This window comes from Pseudorca crassidens, chromosome 10 (genome assembly GCF_039906515.1).
Source record: "Pseudorca crassidens isolate mPseCra1 chromosome 10, mPseCra1.hap1, whole genome shotgun sequence".
NCBI classification, from domain to species: domain Eukaryota; kingdom Metazoa; phylum Chordata; class Mammalia; order Artiodactyla; family Delphinidae; genus Pseudorca; species Pseudorca crassidens.
Window position 1 is genome coordinate 28,489,033 of NC_090305.1, and position 25,692 is coordinate 28,514,724.

Below are 25,692 nucleotides of genomic sequence, written 5' to 3' on the forward strand. Positions count from 1 at the left end.
GGTGGTAACGGGAGCCTTGGGGAGCGATGGGGAGAGGCAGATGAAGCTTCGCTTGCTCACCTCCTGTTGTGCAGCCAGGTTCCTAACAGGCCAAGGACTGGCACTGGTCCGTGGCACGGAGGGCTGGGGACCCCTGGATTAGAGGTTGTCATATGTAAAGCTCTTGTGTTTTTCCCAACTCTGAGTCATTTAAAAGGTAGAACTTTTAATTGATGGAGATGAAACAATGGCCTGTATTAATGATAAAGCTCATACTTAATTACTAATTGCATCTTAAGCGCGTGGTCCCGATATGTTCTTGTTTCGAAATCCAAGAATTTTTCAGAATAAATGAACCAGATGCAGGTAACAATAGAGAACCTTGGGCCTCACAGTGTTGGGATACTGAGAGCCATGAGGGGACAGAGCTGGTCAGATGAAAACTGCTTGCTCTGTCTGGGCAGCTGGTTTCTAGAAATAAGGAAAGAGGAAGGGGTCTGATCTGCAGGTGCTAATTTCTATTCCCAAAGACACCACTGGAATTCACCAGAAAGAAGGAAGTGAGTGACCTGGGACAGGACAGAATCATAACTGGTTAAGATCTCTTGACACAGAAACAAGAAGCAGAGTTAGATTCCTTGTGAGAGAAAGAGAAAGCTAGTTGCAAGGAAAAGGCCTGTAACAAGTCCCAGTGAAACATATCCTGGGTTCCCACAGCATCAAACTCACAGCAAATTGTTGATTCAATTAAAGATTAACTATGACAAGATTTCATCACTATCTTTGATGTTATTCTCCTAATACGTTTTGTATTTTAGTAGACAATTGGTATGAACTGAGGAAACTTAAAATTTAGAAGGAGTTCAATTCTAAAGATGAAATGATTACAATCTTGGAAGTAGTACCAGCTCCCATAAAAAAAGGAAAATTTAAAAATGGAAAAAATTGAGGTATTAAAAATATATATATTAGAAAATAAATTCATCCATATTTCCAAACCCAACTGTATCACTAAGTATTATTTTGTATATTTCCAGTTCTTTCCTCTGAGAATATATAGTCTACATTCATTAAAATTTTGCAAATATACAGTTTATATTCATAAAAATTTTATATATGCATATATATAACCAACTAGAACTACAGATAGATAGAGATATATTGTACATACAGATATAGAAATATATAGATACAGATTTTGTGTCTTCACCATTTCAAATTAAGCCTATATTCTATTCATACTTGATGTGTCTTAAAACCCTAATAAGGTATAGGCTATAATGACCAGGAAATATTTATTTTTAACTCAACATATACAGAAGCCTGTGCTACACAGTGATGTTGGCGATAACAAAAAATAGAAATCACAACTGTTGCTCCGAAAGAGTTTACAATTGGGGGGGTGGGAAACAAACATATATCTAAAAACAAAAACTCATATAGAAAGTAGGAGGTAGTTAATGTCAAATGAGAGGTAAAATAAGTGTAAAGAATTTACAAGGGGACTTCCCTGGTGGTCCAGTGGTTAAGACTCCACACTCCCAATTCAGGGGGCCAGAGTTCAATCCCTGGTCAGGGAACTAGATCCTGCATGCCGCAACTAAGACCCGGCGCAGCCAAATAAGTAAATACATAATTAAAAAAAAAAAGAATTTAGAAGGAAATGGAAAATGTCCTGTAGATTAGGATGGTCTAGCAAGGCTTCATGGAAGAGTCAGGGCTTAAACTCAGTCCTGAAGGATTACTGTGGTTAATGTAAGTGGAGGGGCAGTAGAGGGAATCCAAATAAGAAATACTGATACAATAAAAGTACACAATAATTCTCTCTTTGTGGTAAACATTTAGTAGACCTGCTTGATTAGAAGAGGGAAGGAAGAGAGAGAGAGAATGTAATGAGGAACAACATATATGTTATATTCATCCATCCATCCATCCATCTATCCATTCATCTATCCATCCATCTACCAAGCACATAGTTAGGGAGTTAGGTAAGGCGCAGAGCTAGGATTTGAACTAGGGTTGCTGTGCATTCAAGCTTATATCCTTTTTATAAGTATAAAATGTTTTCAATACATGTTTGCAAGAGCTGAGCTGTGGATGTAGAGATAGTTTCTTTATTACTCTTTTCCAAGAATTAACTTGATATGTTTAACAGATGTAGGTCAAGAAAGCAATGCTAAAGAAAGAAAAAAAGCTATGTGAGCAGACATGCGTTGGTATATGTATATGTGTTGAGTATGTGTACAAAAGAGAAGGTCATTCAGCCATTGTTAACCACATCCATGTCAAAAGAAGTAATGAATTATCTTCTTCAGCACTGTATTTGCTTTCTGATTTGTACAAGATCTCTTCTATTCCATTAGTCCTTTGAAGTGCTGCTCACCAAGGAGATTATAAGGTGGGAAGAAAGAGAGGATGAATGAACGCATGAGCAATCTTCATCATAAGGAGAAACAGCTCCGAGCACACTTCATGCTGAAAGCAGATGGGGGAAGGTAGACAGAAGCTGTACATGTGTTCAAATTTTCAGTATTATTGGTTTTATGTTTTGAGAGATCACAGAAGTACTCTGTGCCCAAGTATGGACATCTGTAGAATTACATAGGGACTGAGTAAGAGGATAATTAGACTATATGTAAATACCCAGTGTATAGTATTTAAAAGTTGATTGGGGGGAAAATGTCTCATCTTTGTATATAAAAAATAATGATGTATTTTTGTCTGTCAGAATCTACATGATGATTGAGATGTGCAGACGGATAGACTGTAGGAAGAAAAAAAGGGCAGGTAAGTACAGGTTTATTCATATATCACAGATTAAAATAAGAACAAGAAAGGCACACGTGTTAGATTCTGACTTAAATCATTAATGTGACTTAACAGTGCAGAGAATAGTACATGAGTTCTCTGTTTTAGATTTCTAAAATGTTCTATTTCTGCTATGATGAGTTGAAATCCTCCTATTCTACTCCCACAAAACAGTTATAATACATTAAACGATCATTTTAAAGGTGTTATCTGGGGAACCAAGGTGAAATTGAAAAAAAAAATCAAATCTCTCAACTCTGTTACTATTCCTAAAATAAAAGAAGTAGGACCAGCTCATATAAAAAAATAGATTCTTGTGGTAACCTACATACTCAGATTTCTTCATTCTCCTCTGCCATGTATTAAAAGAAAAATAAGAGGGCTTCCCTGGTGGCACAGTGGTTGCCTGCCAATGCAGGGGACATGGGTTCGTGCCCAGGTCCGGGAGGTTCCCACGTGCCGTGGAGCGGCTGGGCCCGTGAGCCATGGCCGCTGAGCCTGCGCGTCCGGAGCCTGTGCTCCGCAATGGGAGAGGCCACAGCAGTGAGAGGCCCGCGTGCAGCAAAAAGAAGGAAAAAAAAAAAAATTAGAATCCTCATATGTATCTCCAACTTATGTTTTGTGTAAATCAGTTTTAGTGATACGTGGGATGGCCAGTCATTGTGATGTTATCAAGTTATACGATCTTTTGAGATTGGCAACTGACGGTCATGGAAAAGATAAGTAATTTCAAAATTGCTAAATAACAATATGAACATGATCAAAGAAAGCAAAGATGCAATTTACCTCACCATTGGTGATTTTATGAGGCACCATCCATAGTTAAACGAATTCACATTGATCCAAAGGCGTTTTACTAGCACTCGGCAATGCTAGCAATTTAATGTAGCTCAAGATTCAATAAAAGGTAGACTTTATTCATCAAAAAAAAAAATTTTTTTTTTTTGAAGAGCACGAGGGCCGCGACCGGCTGAGACCCCTGGCCCACCCCCGCGCCGAGGGTGGCGGAGGACCCAGGCGCGGACATCAAAATGTTTTTAAAGGCTGTTTTTTCTTTGCCCTCTTTCGTGGTTTAGTAGATTGGAACCTTTAAGGTATTCCAAAAGGGTTAACTACATTTATTTACAAGTGAGTTAATATCCGCTGATAAAATAATCTTCAGAAATGAATATTATATACTATTTTAGAACTCTGAAATAATAAATTATCTGGCAAATTTTTTGTTTCAAATAAGCCATCAGTATTAGATACAATTAAAATTAATACACTGAAGATTGGGTGAATTTTAAACAATATACTGTAGTTATTAGAGACACAATCTTCTCAGCTTGTAGTTGACAGAAGAAACAGTACCATTGTCTCTGATTTTCTTGGGAAAGTCACTATTATATTTTAAGCCCTTCTTTGATATTTTACTAAAGCACAGCAAAAATCAAAGTTCTTTCTTCAGATGGTTTGAAACAGAATCAAATCTTAAGGCATTTTGGGGGGATTTTTTAATCTGCTTTTTTGATTAGTTCTGCATTGATGTATTAAACCTAAGAATTAACGAGTATGAAATAACATTTTTGGGATATTTTTACAATCTAATTTTTCTCCTCTAAATCTTGATATAATTTGATGGTCTGACTAAACAAGTTGATGACTTCATACATCTATTTACAGTGTTTCCAAGATCCAAATTTATATCACAAGTTGGAACTCACAATGTTTTGTCTGCTGTTTTTGCTTGTCTAGTGTGGTTTTTAAGGCACCCTCACCCCCTGGCTCGTGTTTCCTGTTATTTTAGGTCACCTTTAGTTCCTCTTTGATTTGAAAGATTTTGCTTCTGTGTTCTCTTAAGGGAGAATGTTTATAATGGTTTGTGTGCCCACACTCCATCATGGAGAATAGGCAGTTTTGAGAAATCATGCTATACGTATCTTTGGCTTTTCCAATGACTTCCATTTGGGAAAGAACAAAAAAGACTCTGTGCTTTCACTCTTTCAATTTTTTTTTTTTTTTGCGGTACACGGGCCTCTCATTGTTGTGGCGTCTCCCGTTGTGGAGCACAGGCTCCAGACGCGCAGGCTCAGCGGCCATGGCTCACAGGCCCAGCTGCTCCGCGGTATGTGGGATCTTCCCGGACCAGGGCACGAACCCATGTCCCCTGCATTGGCAGGCGGACTCTCAACCACTGTGCCACCAGGGAAGCCCATCTTTCAATTTTTTTAATTAAAAAATATTTGACATACAAGATTTAAATTTAAGGTATACAACATGTTAATTTGATATATTTATATATTGTAATATCATTGCCATTGTGTAATAATTAACTCCTCTATCATGTTACATAATTACTTTCTTTTTAGTGGTTGAATAATTAAGTTCTAGTTGATAATTATAGTATAATATTGTTGTCTATATTCACTATACTGTGCATTAGACCTCTAGGGCTTATTTACTCCTCCTTACAAATTCGTACCCTTAAACATCTGTCCTTTTCCCTCACCCCATCCTCTGGTGACCACCATTTTACTCTGCATTTACAGATGTGACCTTCTCAGATTCTACATGTAAGTGATACCATACAGTACTTGTCTTTCTCTGAGAAAGACTTATCTCAAGACTCTGTGCTTTCTGAAGATCAGTGCTTTCAGAAAGACTGAAATGCTTTCACATCAGAGGGGGAAATATCAAAAGAATTTCCCCATCTTTTAGTATAAATTAATGAGAAATTCAAAATTTTTCTTTCCACTTGAAGCCTCCCTTCACCTCTGCTTCTGAATATTATACATTTTTTCCGCTGTAAGAGACTTTTTCTTCCCCAGAGCCTTTCTGATATGGGGGAATTAATATTTCATCATACAATTATAAATGTCTGCCTTGGCAGAAACTTTTCTGTTGTTAACACGACTCTTGGGGTAGCCTCTTCAGATAAGGCTTTCTAGCGAGTGGGCAGCAGCTTTTAACATGGACATGGCACACAATGATGGGATATAAATGTATAAGCACCATTCAAATTAAAGTTCTTATCAGATAAAATTGGACTTGCAGGGGGAAAATGTATTTCTTTTTTGAGTTTATGCAGTACTCTTATTATCCCAAGTGCGTTTATGTATAAGACTTAGGGAATCTTTCTATATGTCATACTGCTATTCTGCAGGGAAAGAAATCATTACAAACATGTTCCTTCACAATAAGAAAGTACAAATAAATTTCCAAATGTGTTTCAAAATCAAGAGTAATTCCAGATTTTATGGTGTTAATAGCATAGTGGTAAAAAACCCTCAAATATCCCTGGTTTAAATTCCTAACAGTCCATGTAATTGCTTTGTGATCATGAGCAAGATAGTTAGCTGTAATTTTCCTGTTCCTCATTTTAAGATGGAGATAATACTAGTACACTTGTCCTAGGGTTGTGGTGAGGATTAAAGAAGAGATGGCATAACACAGGGATTAGCTATTATTATCTATTATTGTCATTAATTCAGGTCTATACTTTCATAATAGATTAAAATAATTACTGTTTCTACTTTCACACTCCTTAATACACTGTCAAATCTCTTTCTTCCTACGGCTCTTTTCATTTCATGAAAACTGCTTTATTCCAGTTCAGTAACGACTTGCCATTTGCTGAATAACTGAGCGTTTTTTAGACCTGATCCTCCACTCACTGAAGCTTTTGACACTTCACCGGTGCTTCTGTCTCGATACTCTTTCCTATTTTGCCTTCTCAACTGGTTAGAGAACACAGAGGAATCTCAAAGTGTGAGCGTTCTCTCTTCCTGCCTAGCTACTAAGGAACTCTGCTGTTTTAAGGATGTGCCCCGTGCTCTGTGCCCTACATGCCATTAACACCTATGCCCTTCTTTCCAGACTACGTGAGTTGACTTTTCCAGTATGAGTTTTCCAAAGGTAAAGGCAGCAAATTTATATATTTGCTCCTTAAAAGGATGAGATGTGATTACCCGTCAAAACCGAGACATTATTTGAATGAAAAGCTATGCTTGTAACAACAAGCATATGGTTGTAGGTCCTAGCTGTAGTTTGATAGATTATCTATGCTCCCTTAGTGCTTTATCATATGTCACTGGGGTCCAGATACTTTGGATATGGACTTTGGCCTTAAGAAGTAAGCCCAAAAAATGCAGCATGGCTGGGAATCTGTAGGTGAGGTAAGGATCTTTAATATGGTCCCTGGTGACTTTTTTATTGGAAGTCAGGTATAATTGCCTCTCCCATTAGGAACAGGTGATTAAGAGACAGAAGAACATTAAAACATGAAGCATCAAGAAAAGTCTGGCTATTGTTGCTGCTATTTTAACACAAACAGGCAAGAGAGGTACCAGCTAAAGAACAGTAAATATTTCAACAGCAAGACAAGATCTACGTTAATGGTTCTCAAATTGTAATGCACATTAGAATCATCTGGTTGTTTATTAGAACTACAGAGCCTCGATCTCCACATATTTGGGGAAGTTTTTAGAGGATACCTTATATGTGCTCTCAGAGAAATCCCCTCTGCTGACTGCTGGTGCTCTCCTGCTGAGACCACCAGGCATCTGATGTGCCCCCGGGAGTCCACTCTGTCGCTGGGTATCCTGGCTACACCTGGACTCTATTTCTTCTCTCAGAAGATGCTTCTCTGACAGAACACTGTTTCCCAAGGGCCAATAAAAAGCCAAGTACCAACATCCCTGAGATTTTAGAACACTCCTGCCTTCTCTGTGGTTCCCTCTGCAATGGAGTCCAGTGTTACAATGCTCTGCACAGAACAGGGAATGCACTGCGGCCTTATCAATCCCCTGCCTGTTGACTCATCACCCATATTCTTGCAGGAAACTTAACTCTCTTCTCCCTTTTTCCCCCATACATATCAGGCAGCAAATACATCTTAGTGGTGACTGGCTGCTTATATACTGTCCTGTTTGAGGCCCGTTGCAGACACCGCAATGACATTTTCGTCTGAATTTTTACAGTGGTCTTTTTGCTAACATCTCTGCTTCCTGTCTCATTCCTTCTGGTTTATTCCTTCCTCAGTTAGAGTTGTCTTTCTCTAATTCAAATCTCATATCATTCTTTGGCTTAAGATCCCTCAGTGAGTCCCTGTTGCTTTCAGGATAATAGCTAATTCAACACAACCGGTATTCTGTTACTCGTTCAGCCTCAGTTCCCCCTGCTTCCCTCCACATCTCATGCCTGCCTTCCAGACATTTTCTCTCATTGTCTGTCTTTGCAGAAATTAGCATGAGCAACTACTTTTCTCCATTTACTGATTACAAGCCTTTTTAACCCAATAATACTATAAAGTTCTTTTGATCAGGGGCCATTTCTTATTTTTTATATTTCCATGTTCCCTAGCAGCGGACTTTAAATACAGTTGCTAAGGTAAAATAGGAAGGCAGGTATTAAGGAAAAAATAGGAAGGAAGGAAAGAAAGAAAGAAGGAAAAAAGGAAGGAAGTTTGTTATACATGTCTAGAGACTAATACCTAGACATATGGGTTTACCATTCTCATATATTAATACTTTGTTTTTCTAATGTGTTTCTACTATAGAAACAAAACTAACAGAGAAAGTAATAAGCTATTTCTTCTTGGCTCTCATTGCCCAGCACTATGTCCACTCCTTTCCTCCCAGGCACACAGCCTTAATGTGGCCATCAATCCATGCTGCTGCTTATTAAATGGGAATCAACAGAATGCCTTCAATCATTTATATCGATGAGCAGGGAAGGGGGTCAGAGAGATAGAGAAATAGTCCCAAACTGAGGAAGGCAAGAAGAGAAAATCCATGGCAGAAGCAAGTGAAAATCCTTAAGTCAGGGAGTTTTAAAAATTGACCTCCCTCACAGTTGCCTTGCTGTTCTCAAATAAGACTTGAACACACATCAGAAACGTTAGCCAGGCCAGGAAGCAACAGCCCACTTCTTTTGAGTTCTCAAGGGTATGATGAATATCAATTGAAGATAATGCATTTCACTTCTATTTCTTTTCATAGGTTATCACTCAACATCTAATCATTAAGGAAGTACAGAAAGACATTATTTTTTTTCTTGAATTTTTTTCTTGAAATAAAGTTTATGTACAATATTATATAAGCTACAGGTGTACAACATAAGTACTATATAGTGATTCACAATTTTTAAGGGTTACACTCCAATTATAGTTATTATAAAATATTGGCTGTATTCTCAGCTTTGTACAATATATCCTTGTAGCTTATTTTATACATAATAGTTTGTATCTCTTAATTCCCTATCCAGAAAGACATCCTGCATGCCTGTTATTTATCCATGCATAGTCTTTCAGGCAAGGTCCACATTTTACATTCTTCTCTCTGAAGCTGGAGCTACATTTCACAGATTTTTTTTGTCAGGTAGAGTTTTGTTCAGTTCTAGGAAGAGTGGGCTTTAGTAGGCGAGTGGATGGCAAAAGGAGAGAAGATACCACCTTCCTACTTTCTTGCTGTTCCCAGTATTATCACACCAACTGTGTCTCTGTCCCAACACCAGCAGTTGGTCACAGACTCCAGCTTCTTTTACCACTCCTGGAGCCAAGCCCATCAGATGTCACCACAGGGTGTTGCAGCGGCTGGCTAATGCTCTCTCCTTTGTGGTTTGAAATCACCTTACATGACCTCTCTAAATTTCTGAAACCAAATCCTTTCCATTTTGTTTTCCTAGCTGCAGAGTATGAAATGTTTTCTACCCCAAAGATATTTCTCTTGGCTACCTCAGCATTCACTTTTCCTTCTTCACCCTCCTACCCCATGATAGTAGGTTCCTAATATCCTGGAATGAATCTACTGTCTTGAAATATCTAGTGCCAGTTTGTTTTCCTGAGTGTACTCTCATCCCTTAGGACTCTGGATTCTGTTTTCAGTCTTCTATTAATTCAGAGGTCATACTATTTCTACATTGACTAACATCAAACTTACAGCCATGTGTCTGGAGTCCAGGAAAGACATCCTTTTAGGGCTTCCGTGGTGGCGCAGTGGTTAAGAATCCACCTGCCAACTCAGGGGACACGGGTTCTAGCCCTGCTCCGGGAAAATCCCACATGCTGTGGAGCAACTAAGCACGTGCGCCACAACTACTGAGCCTATGCTCTAGAGCCCGCGAGCCACAACTACTGAAGCCCGCATGCCTAGAGCCCGTGCTCCACAACAAGAGAAGCCACTGCAATGAGAAGCGCGTGCACCACAACAAAGAGTAGCCCGGGCTTGCCACAACTAGAGAAAGCCCATGTGCAACAACAAAGACCCAATGCAGCCGAAAATAAATAAAATAACATAAATTTTTAAAAAAATCCTTTTATTTTTACCTTTCTCACTTCTACTCAGCCTCATTTCTTCCCATATCATAAAACAGGCCTTACCTTACAAATACTATTACAGTATGTGTTCTGCACATCCGACGCTTCTGCAAACTTATTCTAATCTAGATGTCTTTTTTACACTGTTCTCCAATATCTTCCTTCTGCCTATTCAAGACACCTACCTCAAAGCCCTATACCAGCCTCTCTAACAGTGAGTAGCAGCCTCTACTACTGCAGCTTATAATATTCAATTTTTTTGTAAGCTATTACAGGTCTACCTTACCTTATATAATCATGATGACGGTAATGATGATTTCCTGTTTGTCAATCTTGATTTCTGAATTAAAAGTTATGTAAAGACAGAGACTATATCCTTAATTTCTTTCCATTGCCCATTTTATATATTATATAGTCAGTTGCACAGAGATTCTCTTTATACACAGATGGTCTAATTTCATCCAGCAGCTAAGCAAGTAACCATAGTTTATCTTTTCTTCTCAATGTAGGTTATTCTTGATGTTCTATTTCCAGTGTACCAAGGCTTGCCATCCAGTATGGGTAGAAAGATGTTGTTCTTAACGATGATGAAGTGTTTTAGCCTTAGCCCATGTAAAGTCTTTCTGGCAGGTTTATTACTGCTTTAATTTTTTAAAGTGTCCTTGTGAAATCGCAGCCTTGACACAAGCTTGGGTAATTGAAATTCCTGTAACTTTTGGTGCCATGAAAAAAGTCCCATGACTGGAATATCCTAATATGATTTTTACTCCCTCCACGAGAAAAGAGCCCCGTTTGCTAGTGAAACGCAGTGGGAAAATTATCCAGTCTTTGCTTTAATTCTAATCTCCACATTTTATCCCTCTACAGCAGTTCTCCACATTTTCTTCTGCATCAGGTCATTCATTAGGTGAGATACAGTAGCTGAATGTGAGGAACTGCCACTTAAAAATAAAACTGCAGGAATGCTTCCTTCTTGAAGGTGCGTTATATTGAGGAAAACAGTCAGTTCAAAAGCAAAGTTTGCCATCTATCTTTAAATAACACTGTAAATAAAAGATGATATTCTAACTTGCCTTTATTGGATACTTTTTTTTAGCAAATACAAAAACTTAAGAAAGTAAAACAGAATATTCTATATTGCTTTTTTTCTAAGTGAAAAACTTAAAAAACAAACTTCTTATATTTGAGTGTGAATGGTAATAAAACGTGAAATATGTCATAGGCCTTCACTCTCTTTTATGTTACTAAAGAAGAAGAAGGAGGAGGAGGAATAATCTGTCAAACCAAAACTTCTACTCTTAGATTCAGCAGTAAGTTACAGGGCACAAATTGAGGTGGCAAAGGAAGCTCATCTGGTCAGAGAGATAAAGTTCTCTTCACACCCTAACGAAGACATGTCTGAACTGATTTCATTTTGACGACAAACAGAAAACATTTAGAAGACGGTAATATTCCTTTAGGGCTTTCACCGACTCTTGGACATGACAGTTTTCCTCTGATTAGCGTCTTTTCCTTCGCCTTCCCCAACCCCTGGTAACTTTGAGAACCTTGCCCTCTTACAGCTTCAGACAGGGGGAGACTATTACTTTAACCTCAGTCCTCTCATCAGATAAGTCGAAGCATCAAGTCATCCACAAGAGCTGGGGCCTGGTGGTCCAGTCCACCGCAGAGCTCCTTTCTGACTCATCAGATAAAACCTGGTACTCCCTGGGTGTGAGTGTCTCTATATTTTTCCTTCTGAAATCTCTTTTTATTCCTTATTCCCCCCCACACCATGTTCTTCAAAGCTACCTTATATTCTGCTCCTCAGTTTGCACTGGTGTTTTCTTTCTGCTTTATCACTGGAGCCTGCTCTGAAGGACTACTCTTACTTCTCCTCCCTGTAATAACAGGAACCTGGAATATCAAGAATAGTAGCCACCACAGAAGACCTAAATAGACATTTTTCCAAATAAGACATACAGATGGCCAACAGGCACATACAAAGATGCTCAACATCACTAATCATTAGAGAAATGCAATTCAAAACTACAATGAGGTATCACCTCACACCAGTTAGAATGGGCATCATCAGAGAATCTACAAACAACAAATGCTGGAGAGGGTGTGGAGAAAAGGGAACCCTCCTACACTGGTGGTGGGAATCTAAATTGGTACAGCCACTATGGAAAACAGTATGGAGGTTCCTCAAAAAACTACAGTTGCTATATGATCCAGCCATCTCACTCCTGGGCATATATCCACATAAAACTATAACTCAAAAAGATACATGTTCACAGCAGCACTTTTCACAATAGCCAAGACATGGAAACAACCTAAATGTCCATCGACAGGTGAATGAATAAACAAGATATGGTAAATGTATACAATGGAATACTACTCAGTCATAAAAAATGAAATAATGTCATTTGCAGTAACATGGATGAACCTAGAGATTAGCATACTAAATTAAGCAAGTCAGAAAGAGAAAGACAAATACCATATGATATCACTTATATGTGGAATCTAAAATATAACACAAATAAACTTATCTAAGAAATAGACTCACAAACATAGAGAACAGACTTGTGGTTGCCAAGAGGAAGGTGATGAGTGGGAGAGGGATGGATTGGGAGTGAGTTTGGGATTAGCAGATGCAAACTATTATACAGAGAAAGGATAAACAACAAGGTCCTACTGTATAGCACAGGGAACTATATTCAATATCCTGCAATAAACCATAATGGAAAAGGACATGAAAAAGAATGTATATATACGTATAACTGAATCACTTGGCTGTACAGCAGAAACTAACACAACATTGTAAACCAGCTACACTTCAATAAAGTAAATTTAGAAAAAAGTATAATAGCCACCGGGACTCCGTGTAACTACATTCCACTTGAATAATTGAACACCTTGAAATCGCTATGCTGTTGACTGTGGCAGAGGTTCTTCTGTTCCCTGGTGATCTGGTGCTAGTTTATCACTATGGACAAGGAGACCACCTGAGTTCTGTTTTCTTCCTACTGTTTAGTGGGTTAATTTCAAAAAACATTATAAAAATACTATTGACCCATCTATAAGAATTCTTTTCAGTTTTCATTCATTTTCTACGCTATTTATTTTTCTCTGTTTTTTTAAAGCCTTTTGGCTTTTCTGTGGTTCTCAACAGGGATAGAGAAGAGCTAATTAAATTCAGTGATGCCCTCTCTCTTTAAATATCATAAAATGAGTTTGTAGTAGGAGGTTGGGGCAAAAAGATGGATGTCTTTTGCATACAGGCTCATGTGTGTTTCTGATACAAAACATTTGGGGATTTACTCTGTATTTCAGTTAAGCATTCTACTAGAAACTTGTTACTCACATTTGAATGATACTGTGGTTTTCTACCAGGGTCTGGGATTTTACCCTACTTATGAGCTAATAACTTAGCTTGTTATAGCTGCAGGGATGCTGACAGATGGTCTGAAACTCAAAGATCAGAGACAATGACTTATTATTTACAGCACAGCAAGCATGCAGTGAAGTTCCATGAGGTGAGGGGGTGAGGCCCAGTTAGATGATGTTATCCTTGCAGCAAGTTCAGAGTCCAAACACTGTAAACTTGGGGAATCACAGCTTTCATAGTGAGCCTCTGTGTCTTGGTAGAGACACAGCCCTAAGAAATGTCCTGAATAAAGAACGATCAGGGACTTGCATTCTTGTCATATCCAACAAAAATGGGCATGGATACTCAATACTCATGCCAGATTACCTCTTCCAATATTCTTTAACTTCAATTTCAGTAAGAATTTCTTAGAAACTTTGTTTAAAATCCATATTGCTGGATGCAACATAGAGAGATTTTAATTCAACAGTTCTGGGATATTGCCAAAGAAACTGCATTTTTATTATAATCAACAGATGATTTTGATGCAGATAGTTTTTCCTAGAAGTGTTTTATTGTGTCTAAATTGCTTTCCTATACATGGTATCATTAACAATTGAGGGAGATGTTCTGTATGTACAGGCATGCCAGTTGTAGAAAAAAAGAAACACCCCTCAACCAACCTAAACATACCGTGTATTCCATAGTCCAGGATTAACATGTGGATGGCTATGTCTTATCATAGCATATATAAAAAAAGCCAACCACATCAGAGAAATTATACTAAATTACCACATTCAGCAATGAGTTCACAATGTTAGTAGCTCTCTGTAAAATGTTTTAGCCAAGGCAAGAGCCAGGAAGAGGTGTGAGAGGAATCAATGGGTCTGAGTCAGATGGAGATGGAACATTCTCCTTTTCAAAAACAGGTGGTTATTAGAATAATTGTTTAGAAAGAAAAAAAGACCAATAGCTTAAATGTCTGAGATCTGTTTTTGAGCTGATTCTCCTACAAAGAACAAAACTTTGGGAAAATCACAGAATCTCTGTTAATTCATCTGTAAAATAGAAATTATATCTTTCTTGCCTGGGAGGTGGTGTGACTCAGGGGAGAAAATGTGTCTAAAGCATCTTGTCAATTGGATAGTGATATGCAGATGAAAGCGATGCTGATCATTTTATTCATGGTAACTTTTGCCTTTTAGGAAAAATGCAGCCTCTTCTTCTTGACAAATACAGGACATGAGAATATATCTTTTTCAGTGGCTTGACCAAAGTAGTAAACATTATCTGATTAACCTGAATCATCTTTCAAATAGAATTTCAATTACAGGCATACCTCAGAGATGTTGCAGTTCATTTCCAGACTTCCCTAATAAAGCCAATATTGAAATAAAGTGAATTACATGGACTTTTTGTTTTTTCAGTACATATAACAGTTATGTTTACACTACACTGTAGTCTTAAATGTGCCATAGCATTTATTCTAAAAGGGCAATGTACATACCTGAATTTAAAAATATTGCCAAAAAGTGTCAAAACAATTACCGTAGTAACAGTGTAAGATCACTGATCATAGATCACCATAACAAATATGATAATGAAAAAGTTTGAAGTGTTGTGTGAATTATCAAAATGTGACACAGAAACACAAAGTGAGCAAATGCTATAGGCAAAATCGTGCCCATAGACTTGCTCAGTGCAAGGTTGCCACAAGCCTTCAAACTGTAAAAAAAATACAGTAAATACTGTGATTTTACTGCAAATTGCAATAAATCAAAGTGCAATAAAACAACGTGTGCCTGTATGCTATTCCAGTGCTACCAAGGGATCTCAGCTGTTAGAAAAGTCTCCATTTATGATAATTTTTCATTGAGAATTACTATTAATCAACAGTGTATCCATTATTGCATTTTTCCACTTGACAAAATTAAAATTACATGAATTTCATTTTATTCACTTGGAAATAACTTCAATACGTGCGAACAGCTACTCATTCAGAAGGCCCAGTGTTTTAGTATGATTCTTTCCCCTCAACTCTTGGTCTTTGAGCCTTTTTGTGTTAATTTGCCAGTTTAGAGTAAAGTGGTGGCACCACTGGTAAACAAATTACTCTGTTTAATAATTTCAGGTGCACATTAGGAGCTCAGGAAGATTTTGTTCTTATGGTTTCTTCCCAAGTACAAATGGCCATGATGTAACAGCCCTGCTGTATGTAGTCATGTACGCTGAACAAGAGGCATCATGTTTGATAACTGTTTGCTGCGAGAGGATTCATTTCAACAAAGCTGTTCATGAAAAGCAGGTACTTTAGTGCCAATCCTGGATGGCTGAATGGGTCTCTACCATAATATCCTCTGCTAGGGATTCTTAATTAGTCAATAGGAAAGTTTACGTACCTGGATCTTTTAAAAATTTTATGTAGTCCAGACTGAATACAAAGCATTTTTCAGTGATATAATCAAGCATAAGAAAAATACTGTAAAAATGTATAACCTAAAGTTTTATTATTTTTTGTCTTTTACATACTAATGAAAGTTGATGGCACCTGTGCTCTGATTTAAAATAAGGCCGTGTGAAAACTCAGTGGGCCTTTGATGTCATCTTTATGACAATAAACACTTTTTCTTAGAGTCCTCGGTTTTCAGTGAGGATTTCAATTCAGTAACTCACCAGTTTAAAAACATTTCCTGTGAAGGAACAAATAGTAACTATTTTATGCTTTATGATTTGCCAAGGATATTACATAAGATCTTATGTAATAAGTAAGAAAACAAATTTCCACCCACATGTTATTGATGGTATTCAAATAATAAAAATAACTGAATAACCTTTTTGTAATATAGGGCTAATAATGTGAAAATTCCTTGCAGTGTATTTTTATTATTTTTTTTATTGAAGTATAGTTAATTTACAATGTTGTGTTAGTCTCAAGTGTACAGCAAAGTGATTCAGTTATACATGTATATCTATTCTTTTTCAGATTCTTTTCCCTTATAGGTTATTACAAGATATTGAATATAGTTCCCTGTGCTCTACAGTAGGTCCTTGTTGTTTACCTATTTTATATATAGTAGCGTGTATATGCTAATCCCAAACTCCTAATTTATCTCTACTGTATTTTTATTTCAGTTTTTGTATTCTTTATCTCTGTTTGGTTCTTCTTTGTATTTTCTAACTAACTCTGTCAAAAATTTCTAACCTTTCATTCTGTTCACTCTGTTCTACCGAGTTCTTTGAGCAATTTGTGATCGTTACCTTGAACTCTTTAATGGGTAGATTCCTTATCTCCACTTCACTTAGTTCTTCTGGGGTTTTATCTTGTTCCTTCATTGGAAACATATTCCTCTGTTGCCTCTTTCTGCTTGATTCACTGTTTTTACTTCTATGTATTTGGTAAGTAGGATACATTTCCCAGCGTTGGAGGGAAATAGTCTTTTGTAGGAGATGTCCTATGTGTCCCAGCAGTGCACTCCTTTCTGGCGACCAGGGCTATATGCTCTAGTGGTGCTCCCTATGTGGGTTGCATGGGCCATTTTATTGTAGCAAGATGACTACTATGGGTGGTCTGGTAGGCATGGGAGGCCCCCTATCTGGTTGGTTACCGGGCTCTGCCTTGTGCCGAGGCTGCCGGCCACTGGTGGATGCGGTCAGGTCACAAGGCTTCTGGCTGTGGAGCCCTGGGGGAAGGGGGTTCCAGGACTAGTGCTGGCCCACTGTTGGATGGAACCAGGTTCTGGTGTTTGTGGTCTGGTGTCTTAGATCTAGCGTCTGTATGCTAGTGGGCCGGGCCAGTTCCTGACATGGCTAGCTCTGGGGTCTAGGAATTCTTAGAGCTGGTGTCAGCCTGCTGATGTGAGGGACCTAATCTTGGCGTGGCTGGCCAAGGGGCCTAAGGTGTCCCATAGCTGGTATTGGCCTGCTGGTGGGCAGGGCTGGGGCCAGTGGCTCCCAGGACTGTGCAGTGTTGCTGGTAGGTGGGCTGGGTTCTAATAGGGAAGGCTGCAGGACTATGGTGGTCCTGGGGCTGGTAACTACCTGCTGGTGGGCGGGGCTGGAAACCAGAGGATCCAGGGGCTGGTGCCTGCTCACAGGTGGGTGAAGCTGGGTCTTGTGGCTAGTGCTGGCCCACTAGTGAGCAGAGCCAGTCCCTGAGGTCTCTGAACTGGTATTGGTATTGGTATTTGAATACCAACTGGTATTGGTATTGGTCTCTGAACTGGTTGGTGGTATGGAGCCAGTGCCATGGCACTGGTGGGCAGGGCTGGATCCTGGGTCCTCTGGTGGTTGGGGCATGGTTCCCTGTCAGATGGGTTCTCAGGGGGGTGTTAATGCTGCCAGCCTCTTGGTGGGTGGGCTGTATTCCTGCCTGACTAGCTGCTTGGACTGAAGCATCCCAGTACCGGTGCCTAAAGGCTAGTGGGTGAGACCAGGTCCCAGCGCTAATAAGGTAGAGGGAGGATTCCAAACTGACACTTGCCTGCACCACTGTCTTTATGGTAGAACGAGCTTCCCCAGAGTACCTATGTCACCTAGGTGAGCTCCAGTTGCCGCCTGTCCCGCCAGGAAGCTCTCCAACATTAGTAGGTAAGCCTGACTCAGGCTCCTTTCAAATTGCTGCTTCTGCCCTGGTCTAGAGTGTGTGAGATTTTGTGTGCACCCTTTAAGAGTGGAGTCTCTGCTTCCCACAGCCCTCTAGCTCTCCCATAAGTAAGCTCCACTTGCCATCAAAGCTAAACGTTCTGGGGGCTCATCTTCCTGGTTCAGGTCCATGAGCTGGGGAGCCTGATGTGGTGCTTGGATCCATTGCTCCTCGTGGAGAACCTCTGCCATTGTAATTATTCTCCTGTCTGTGGGTTGCCCATCCGGAGGTATGGGTCTTAACTCTACCACATTCCTTCCTACCCATGTTGTTGCAATTTCTTCTTTATATATAGCTCTAGAAGATCTCTTCTGCTAACCTTCAGGTCTTTCTTATCAACAGTTGCTCTGTAAGTAGTTGTGATTTTGGTGTGCCCATGGAAGGAGGTGAGGTCAGGGTCTTCCTACTCTGCCATCTTGGCCACACCCTCTAATATTTATTTTATATCATTTTAAGGAAAAATGAGTATAAAGTATGTTGAAAAATTTTACACACAATAGGCAATATACACATTTTTATCCATGTTTTCTTTGAAATGTATTCAAACACTTTAAACTACAACACTCCTGCATAGTGAGAGAGAAAGATTAACACTCATTGTAGATGTAGAAAAATCTCAAGATCTATATTTGAAATAGAGACACAGTAAGAGTGATTTTTTTACTTTACTTTGTTTAATCTCTATTTTTTCAACCATAAAATGGTGCAATAATATTTGCTAATCAGAGTTGCTATGAAGTTGAGAATATAAAATGCTTCATATCTTGAAAAATATCTTATGAAAGTGTAATTATTATCTGGAAATTACATGGCTATACGGTAGTTACTTTTGATTTACAGTCTGACTTTCAAATTAGATTATGATAGTTTTTTTTCCCCCTCAACACCTAGTTGATTCCTCACACACACAAATTTAACTCCTAAATCTTAAAGATAAAGACTAGCTATTTAAAGCAGTGGAATGAATCTCTAAAATTCAAATTAAATTTCAGCATCTGACTTTACAAACACGCAAGTCACAGGAAGAAGCTTTGTATTATGCAGGTGGAAGTGAGCAACCTTATGGCTTTGCATGACTTCACTATAAATTCTAGAATTCTATTATTCCTCTTTCTTTCTTCCTACTCCAATTGCTGGTGACTTTTGTCATACCTTAGTTTACGTATGATAAATTAATCTGTAGAATATATTTGGAAGTTTAGCCGCAAATCAAACACAGTGATAACATCTTTACAGCCTATACTCAAAGACCACCCCAGGGAAGCAAAGCTCCATGTTCTTAAGTAAACAGAAACATTTGAGCATGAATGACATTTGAAAGAAGGCACAGTCCTTTTAGTGGCCTACAGAGCCCCATCTATTCTCTCTCCTGCACATCTATCACCATCACCACACCACCTCTGTGGCTTTGTCTCCTACTACTGTCTCAGTCATAGTCATTCCAGTGCAGCCGTTCTGACCTCTTTCATCAAAATGTACATTGTGCCCCGTCCTTTGTTCTGAGAGTGTCTTCTGCCTGAACGATCTTTCTAAATATGCACATGGCTGCTTCACTCACTGCCTTTGAGACTTTGTCCAAACACTGCTTTCTCAATGAAGCTCACCTTCACTCTCTATTTACAGTTCCATCTCTTCAGCTACCAGTGTTTGTGATCCTTCCTCTTCTGCTCTACTTTGTCTTCCCGTAATACTTGTCATCTGCTAGCAAGTACATTTCTATTATTTATTGTCAGTCTCTCCCTGCGAGAATGTATGCTCTCTGAGGAGTCGTTCCTCTGCTTTATTTACTGCTGTCTCCCAAGCACCAAGAAGAGTGACTGGCATGAATTTATCGAATAGATTAATAAATAAAACATGCGAAATGCTTTCATTTATAAGAGGTATTTTGAGTTTCTTTGTTTTCTTGTCATTGATTTCATAGTATTTTTCTTGTCTGTCTTTTCCTTTTGTTTTTTGTTTTGTTTTGTCTTTAGTTTGTTGTTTTTGTTTTTGTTGTAAAGCACTGTTATCCATGGCATAGATTTGGGATCAAAATAATAACACATCTTTCTCTCTTTTAGGTGTCCTATTACCTATTACTGCAGCCCTTTACAATGAAAAAAATCACCCATGTGTCTTAGAAGCTGAAATCTGAAATCTATAAAGTTGCAGAATACTTGTTAAGTTTATGTAGACTCTCTGGGCGTCTTGGTAATTTAATACTCTAGCGTGATTGTTAATTTTATGTGTCAAACTTGTCCAGATATTTGGTCAAACATTATTCTGGTTGTTTCTGTGAGGGTGGTCTTAGATGAGATTAACATTTAAAGTGGTAGACTGAGTAAACCAGGTTGCCCTTCCTAGTGTGGATGGGTCTCATCTTATCAGTTGAAGATCTGAATAGAACAAAAAGTATGATTCTCCCCCATAAGAAAGAATTCCCCCACCTGACTGTCTTTGAACTCTGACATTGTTTTTTTTCCCCTCCTTCAAACTCAAACTGAAGCACTGTCTCTTCCTGGGCCTCAAGCTTGCTGGCCTTTGAACCAGAACTACACCATTGGCTTTCCTGGGTCTCCAGCTTACCAACTCACCCTGAAGACCCTGGGCTCTGTCAGACTCCATAGTCATGTGATCCAATTCATTAGATATACGTATAATATATATAATATATATAAAATATGTATAGGTATAATATTTGATATATATACATTTGTATTAGTTCTGTTTCTCTGGAGCACCTTGACTACTATACCTAATAATATTCAATAAACTAGACTTGATCATGAAAGTAAAAAAGGGGAAAAATAACTTGTGTTACAGCACATGAGCTTTAGATTAGACTTAAGTAAAAACCTAATTTACCTTGGTTAGCAGTCTCTAGGTGAATTAAAAGGAATGATTTTGAGACAATCTCAGATTAAAAAAATAACAAAGCAAAGTATACTACTCTGTGTGTGTTGGTTTAGGGGATAGTTCAATGTCAGGAGAATAAATCACGTTACCTTGTGTGTAGTCATGTTCAGAAGAGCCCGTCTCTCCACTTCCCCATATAAACGAGTGTCGGAGCTCCTGGAAAAGAAACAGAAGGAATTGAAATATGTCATTCTTCTGCTATAGAGGAGAATATGGCCCAAAGTGAAGCGTCACAATCACTCTATATTGTAGATATGATGTCTCACAGATTATGCTTGAGAGTCATGAATGTTGTTTGATCTAAAATAATAATAATTCCTGTGGAGAAGAATTCCGAATAATTTGTGTAAGCACTTGCCCTCAAGGAAGTGGAGTGTAACTTCCCACTCCTTTAGTGTGGGCGCACATAGAGACTTTATTCTGAAGGAATGGAGCACATAAAAGAGGACAAAGGATAATGTGACATGGAGAAGCTTGACAAACACTGTCTCAGCTGAATGATCAAGGTCAAGGTTGGCAGTTGTAAGTCATGTTGATAGTACATATCCTCGGCAGTATGTGATGAAAATGGCACTCTACCTGTGTGGGTGTTTCCCCCTAAACCCATAATCACAATGTAATCACTAGAAAATGTCAGACAAATTTCAACTGAGGGTGATTTTACAAAATACCTGATCAGTTCTCCTCCAAAGTGTTAAGGTCATAAAAATCAAAGGGAATTCTAGAAGATGTCATAGCCCAAGAAAGCCTAAGGAGACACGACAACTAAATGTAATATGGTATCCTGGATGGAATCTTAGAACAGAAAAGGGACATTAGTAAAACTAAGTAAATGTGAATAAAACATGGACTTTAGTTAATATTATATTAGAATTGATTCATTAACAATGACAAATATACCATATTAGTAGGGGAAACTGGATGTGGAGTATATGAAAATCTCTGTATTATCTTTGGAACTTTTCTGGAAATCTAAATATATTGTAAAATTAAAAGTTTATTCGGATAGGAAATCCTGAGCTCACCTTCTCCCACAGACCCATCAAAACAACAACTACATATAGAACAATTCTCTCTGGAAAAACCTGAAGACTAGCAGAACAGCTCTTCCACAACAAGGGAGAAATAAGAAATAAAAAGCCACATCAGGATGGATAGGAGGGCAAGAGACATGGATTTGCTGGGACACCTACCCCTGGTACAGAAACCCACAAGTGGGAAAAACATCAGAAATACGGAACTTCTCCCTGGGAAGCAAGGGGTTCCAGCCCCACATTGGGCACCCCAGACTATGGGACCTTCAGTGGAAAGACAAGCCCCTGAAATGACTGGCTTTGAAGACCACCAGGACTTCCATCTGGAGAGCTGAAAGTCTGTAGGAAACCGAGACTCTGCTCTGGAAGGGCTCACACATACTCATTTGCTCTGAATCCCAGTGCAGAGGTGCTAGCTTGAGAAGTACGGGGCCAGATGTGAGAGATTTGTTGACTATTTTAGAGCATATACCAAGGGGCAGGGGTTTACTGGAGATCTCTCCAGCGACAGAGGCACTGGTGGGCACCATTTTTCTTACTCTCCTTCTGCCTCACTAACCCGGTGAGGGCAAGCACAATTTTTTGCATCCTCAATCTATTCCCCCACCTCAGTGTTCCCCTGTGCCCCACCTCGCCAGACCTGGCACACAGCCTCACTCCAGCCCAGCACTCCTCTACCATGGCTCTTGTACAGCCAGATCCAGAAAGTGCAGAAGGTGAATGCAAGCCCCTCTGGCCACCAGCACACAGATGTTCATGGACCCTTGAATATCTGGTACTGGTGGCCAGAGGGGCTTGCATTTCTGGGGCCCACAGGACTGAAAAAATCGGAGAGACAGCATCTGGCAGGCTACTAACCACAGGGCACTGCACAATAACCAAACCTTACCCCCCGTCTTTCAGTGACTACCATTTTAAGACTGGTGTTTCACCTAATACGTAGAAACAAACATAGAGAGTCATGCAAAATGAGGAGACAGAGAAATATATGCCAACTGAAAGAACAAGGCAAAACTTCAGAAAAAGATATTAATGAAATGGAGATAAACAATCTACATCCCTCTCTTCTCACCCCTTTCCTCTTGTTTGTCTTTCCAACTTCCTGACGTCAGTCTTGTCTGAGCTTTAAATAGGTACCTCCCTTTACCTATGGAGGCCCCAAAGCCCACTGTCAGCATAGAGCAGGACTAAGTTTCTGTAGCTCAGCAATCTTTTGATAGGAAGAGAGATATTAGTTTCCATCCATTTAGAAAGTCAGCACCCTCTTAGAGCCCTTTTCAGTTAGCTCAGATGTGGGAACCATTCTGTTACATTCTGTACATTACTTCATACTAGATGAAGGCTCTCTGTTTTATGAGGGCTCTCTTCAATTCCTTCCAGATGTGCTCTTATCATATTTCTGATTTTCTCGTGAACAGCCTTCATCAGAAGGTAATGTTTGAAAATGTCCTGCTTCTTGTCTTTTTTGGATATGTCTACTAAATCATAAATAATGAATGCTATTTCTAAAGAGTCCTGGTGGAAAAAATAATTTAAAGGGAGAGAGAGAGAAAGAAAGAAAAGAAATAAAAAAGAAAAAGAAGGAAGGGAGGGAAAAAATAAAGAAGACAGACTGATTTCCTGGAAACAAATTTGCAAATATAAAATTTTAGGAGAGAACTGAGGCTGTTTATACAAGTTGGGTTTCTCTGAAACAAATGCAAAAAGTTTACTTGGACAGTTAGGATTGAGATCTATGGGTGAAAACACTTGTATTTCATTTTATGATCACCAATTCAGAGGATACTACACAGAAAGTGCTAGTACATGTGTGTGTCTGTGTACGTTTGTGTGTGTGTGTATGTATATTTCTTGGAAGATCCTCTTAAGTTCCTTTGTTACTTGGAAGTGCTTCTAGCTGGGAGTAGTGATTTTTTCCCCAAGGGAGACGATAGAGGGAAGAAGCAGGGGTACAGTATTTCTATAATACATTTTATAGTGGGGAAATTTTTTAGATTTTCCAGTTTTTGTCACTGAAAAAAAAACCTATATGATCATGATGGAGGTACATTATGTACTCTCAGAATGGCTGATGTATGAATGTTGGAACTGTGATACTTTGAAGATGAGAATCTGGAATAGCCTGTACTGATAATTACTTTGATGCTGTCTCAGAACTGTAAAGGGATGTTAAAAATTTTTTACAGTGACAATTGTAACTGCTTGGTCTTAGGGTAAAATGAACTATATTTATGTTAATGAGAATGAGATTTTAATTTCTTACCCTTCAGAAAGACATCACATGAAATTTAGTGACCAAAATGTCTGGATTATTCCCTTTAAATTTCACCTTAGAAAGAGCCTCTTAACTACAATAATTTTCAGGGCACATATAAATCTCTTTATAGTCAAGAGGAAAAAGATCCAGTAATGAAAATACTGGCATTTCTTTTCAGTTTTTTGAGACCTTGAATTTGTCTTTGGAAAAATCTCCTTTCAATGATGACCACCTCTGCCCTTGCTCAGCTCCTATCTTTTACTGATAGCATCATATTGAAAGATAATGAATCTGATTAGATAAGGAGAACATACTTTCTTGGTGAATTGCTGTATCTGATTTTCTGTTGTGCCTGTTTGTATACTAATTGCACTGAAGCTGTATAGTGTAGATGTTTTAAAATCACAGCTAGTCACTAAGAAGCAGACACTGGAACTTTTCCTATTTTTTTAAGCAGGGACATTAATACAAAGAAACATTTGTCTACTTATACTCGAGTCTACTTACATGTTACCTGTCCTTCCTTCAAAAGACTGGCTTTTTAATAAGTTAAAAGCTTATTTTACAGAGAAAGCAGAATGCTCATGAGACATCTTTTGGAGTTGAGATGACATGCGAGTCATTCAGGTCGTTGCTCAGAATGATGTGCTTTTAGGTGCTCAAATACTAACAAGACTGCAGAATATTTCCATCTCTCACACATCACTTATTAATTACATATTGCACACTGGCAGCTCTATGGCACACTGCGGACAGAAACTAAAGAAAAAATATGGACTCCACTTTTAAGAATTTTCCTGTCCAACTAAGGAAATACGATGGGGATGTGTGGATATGACTTAAGAATTTTTACAAAACGTCCTTGACTAAGTGGAAAATGTCTAACACGTATCAACTGAATGATCTTGAGGAAGCCTTTTGCTGAACATCAATCGTCTTGTTTACAGAATGGAGATTAAATGAATACATGTTTGTAAAGATCCTTGCAGAAAATTATTTTACGGACAGAATCACATTGTACAAAAGCTGGCTGTAAAGGTGTGCACTTAGAAGTTACGAGGTGGAGGAAATTATAATGGTGTGTTAATCATGATAGGCAACCTCCTACTCTTAAGAATTGCCAGGGGTTAGGACAATAGAGATCATGCAGTCTGAGCCTTGCTGGAGGCCAAGCTGCCCAAACAGTTGTGAACTGGGGCCATGGAGTTTTATCGTTCTGCCTTTCACATTTGGATTTACTAAATATCTGAAATTGTTTTGTTATTATGTCTGGAAGGAGTCTGGATATGTATTTTTTCCAAACGATTAACCAATTGTCCCATTTATTGAAAAACCCATCCTTTCCTGTTGCACTGCAGCCTCATATCCAGTGACTTATATGTATGGTTCTTTATAAGGAGATTGCTTTATTTAATTCTACAGGTTTTATTA

At 38.7% G+C, this 25,692-nt stretch overlaps 1 long non-coding RNA gene across 1 annotated transcript in view; it reads left to right on the forward strand.

Moving 5' to 3' along the window:
* The window catches only part of LOC137233018 (uncharacterized), a 63,133-nt gene that overhangs the window by 26,207 nt on the left and 11,234 nt on the right, over positions 1-25,692 (forward strand). Inside the window, exon 6 of the long non-coding RNA XR_010947265.1 lies at positions 2,708-2,766. This is a non-coding gene — a long non-coding RNA (uncharacterized lncRNA). The remainder of the gene's footprint in view (positions 1-2,707; positions 2,767-25,692) is intronic.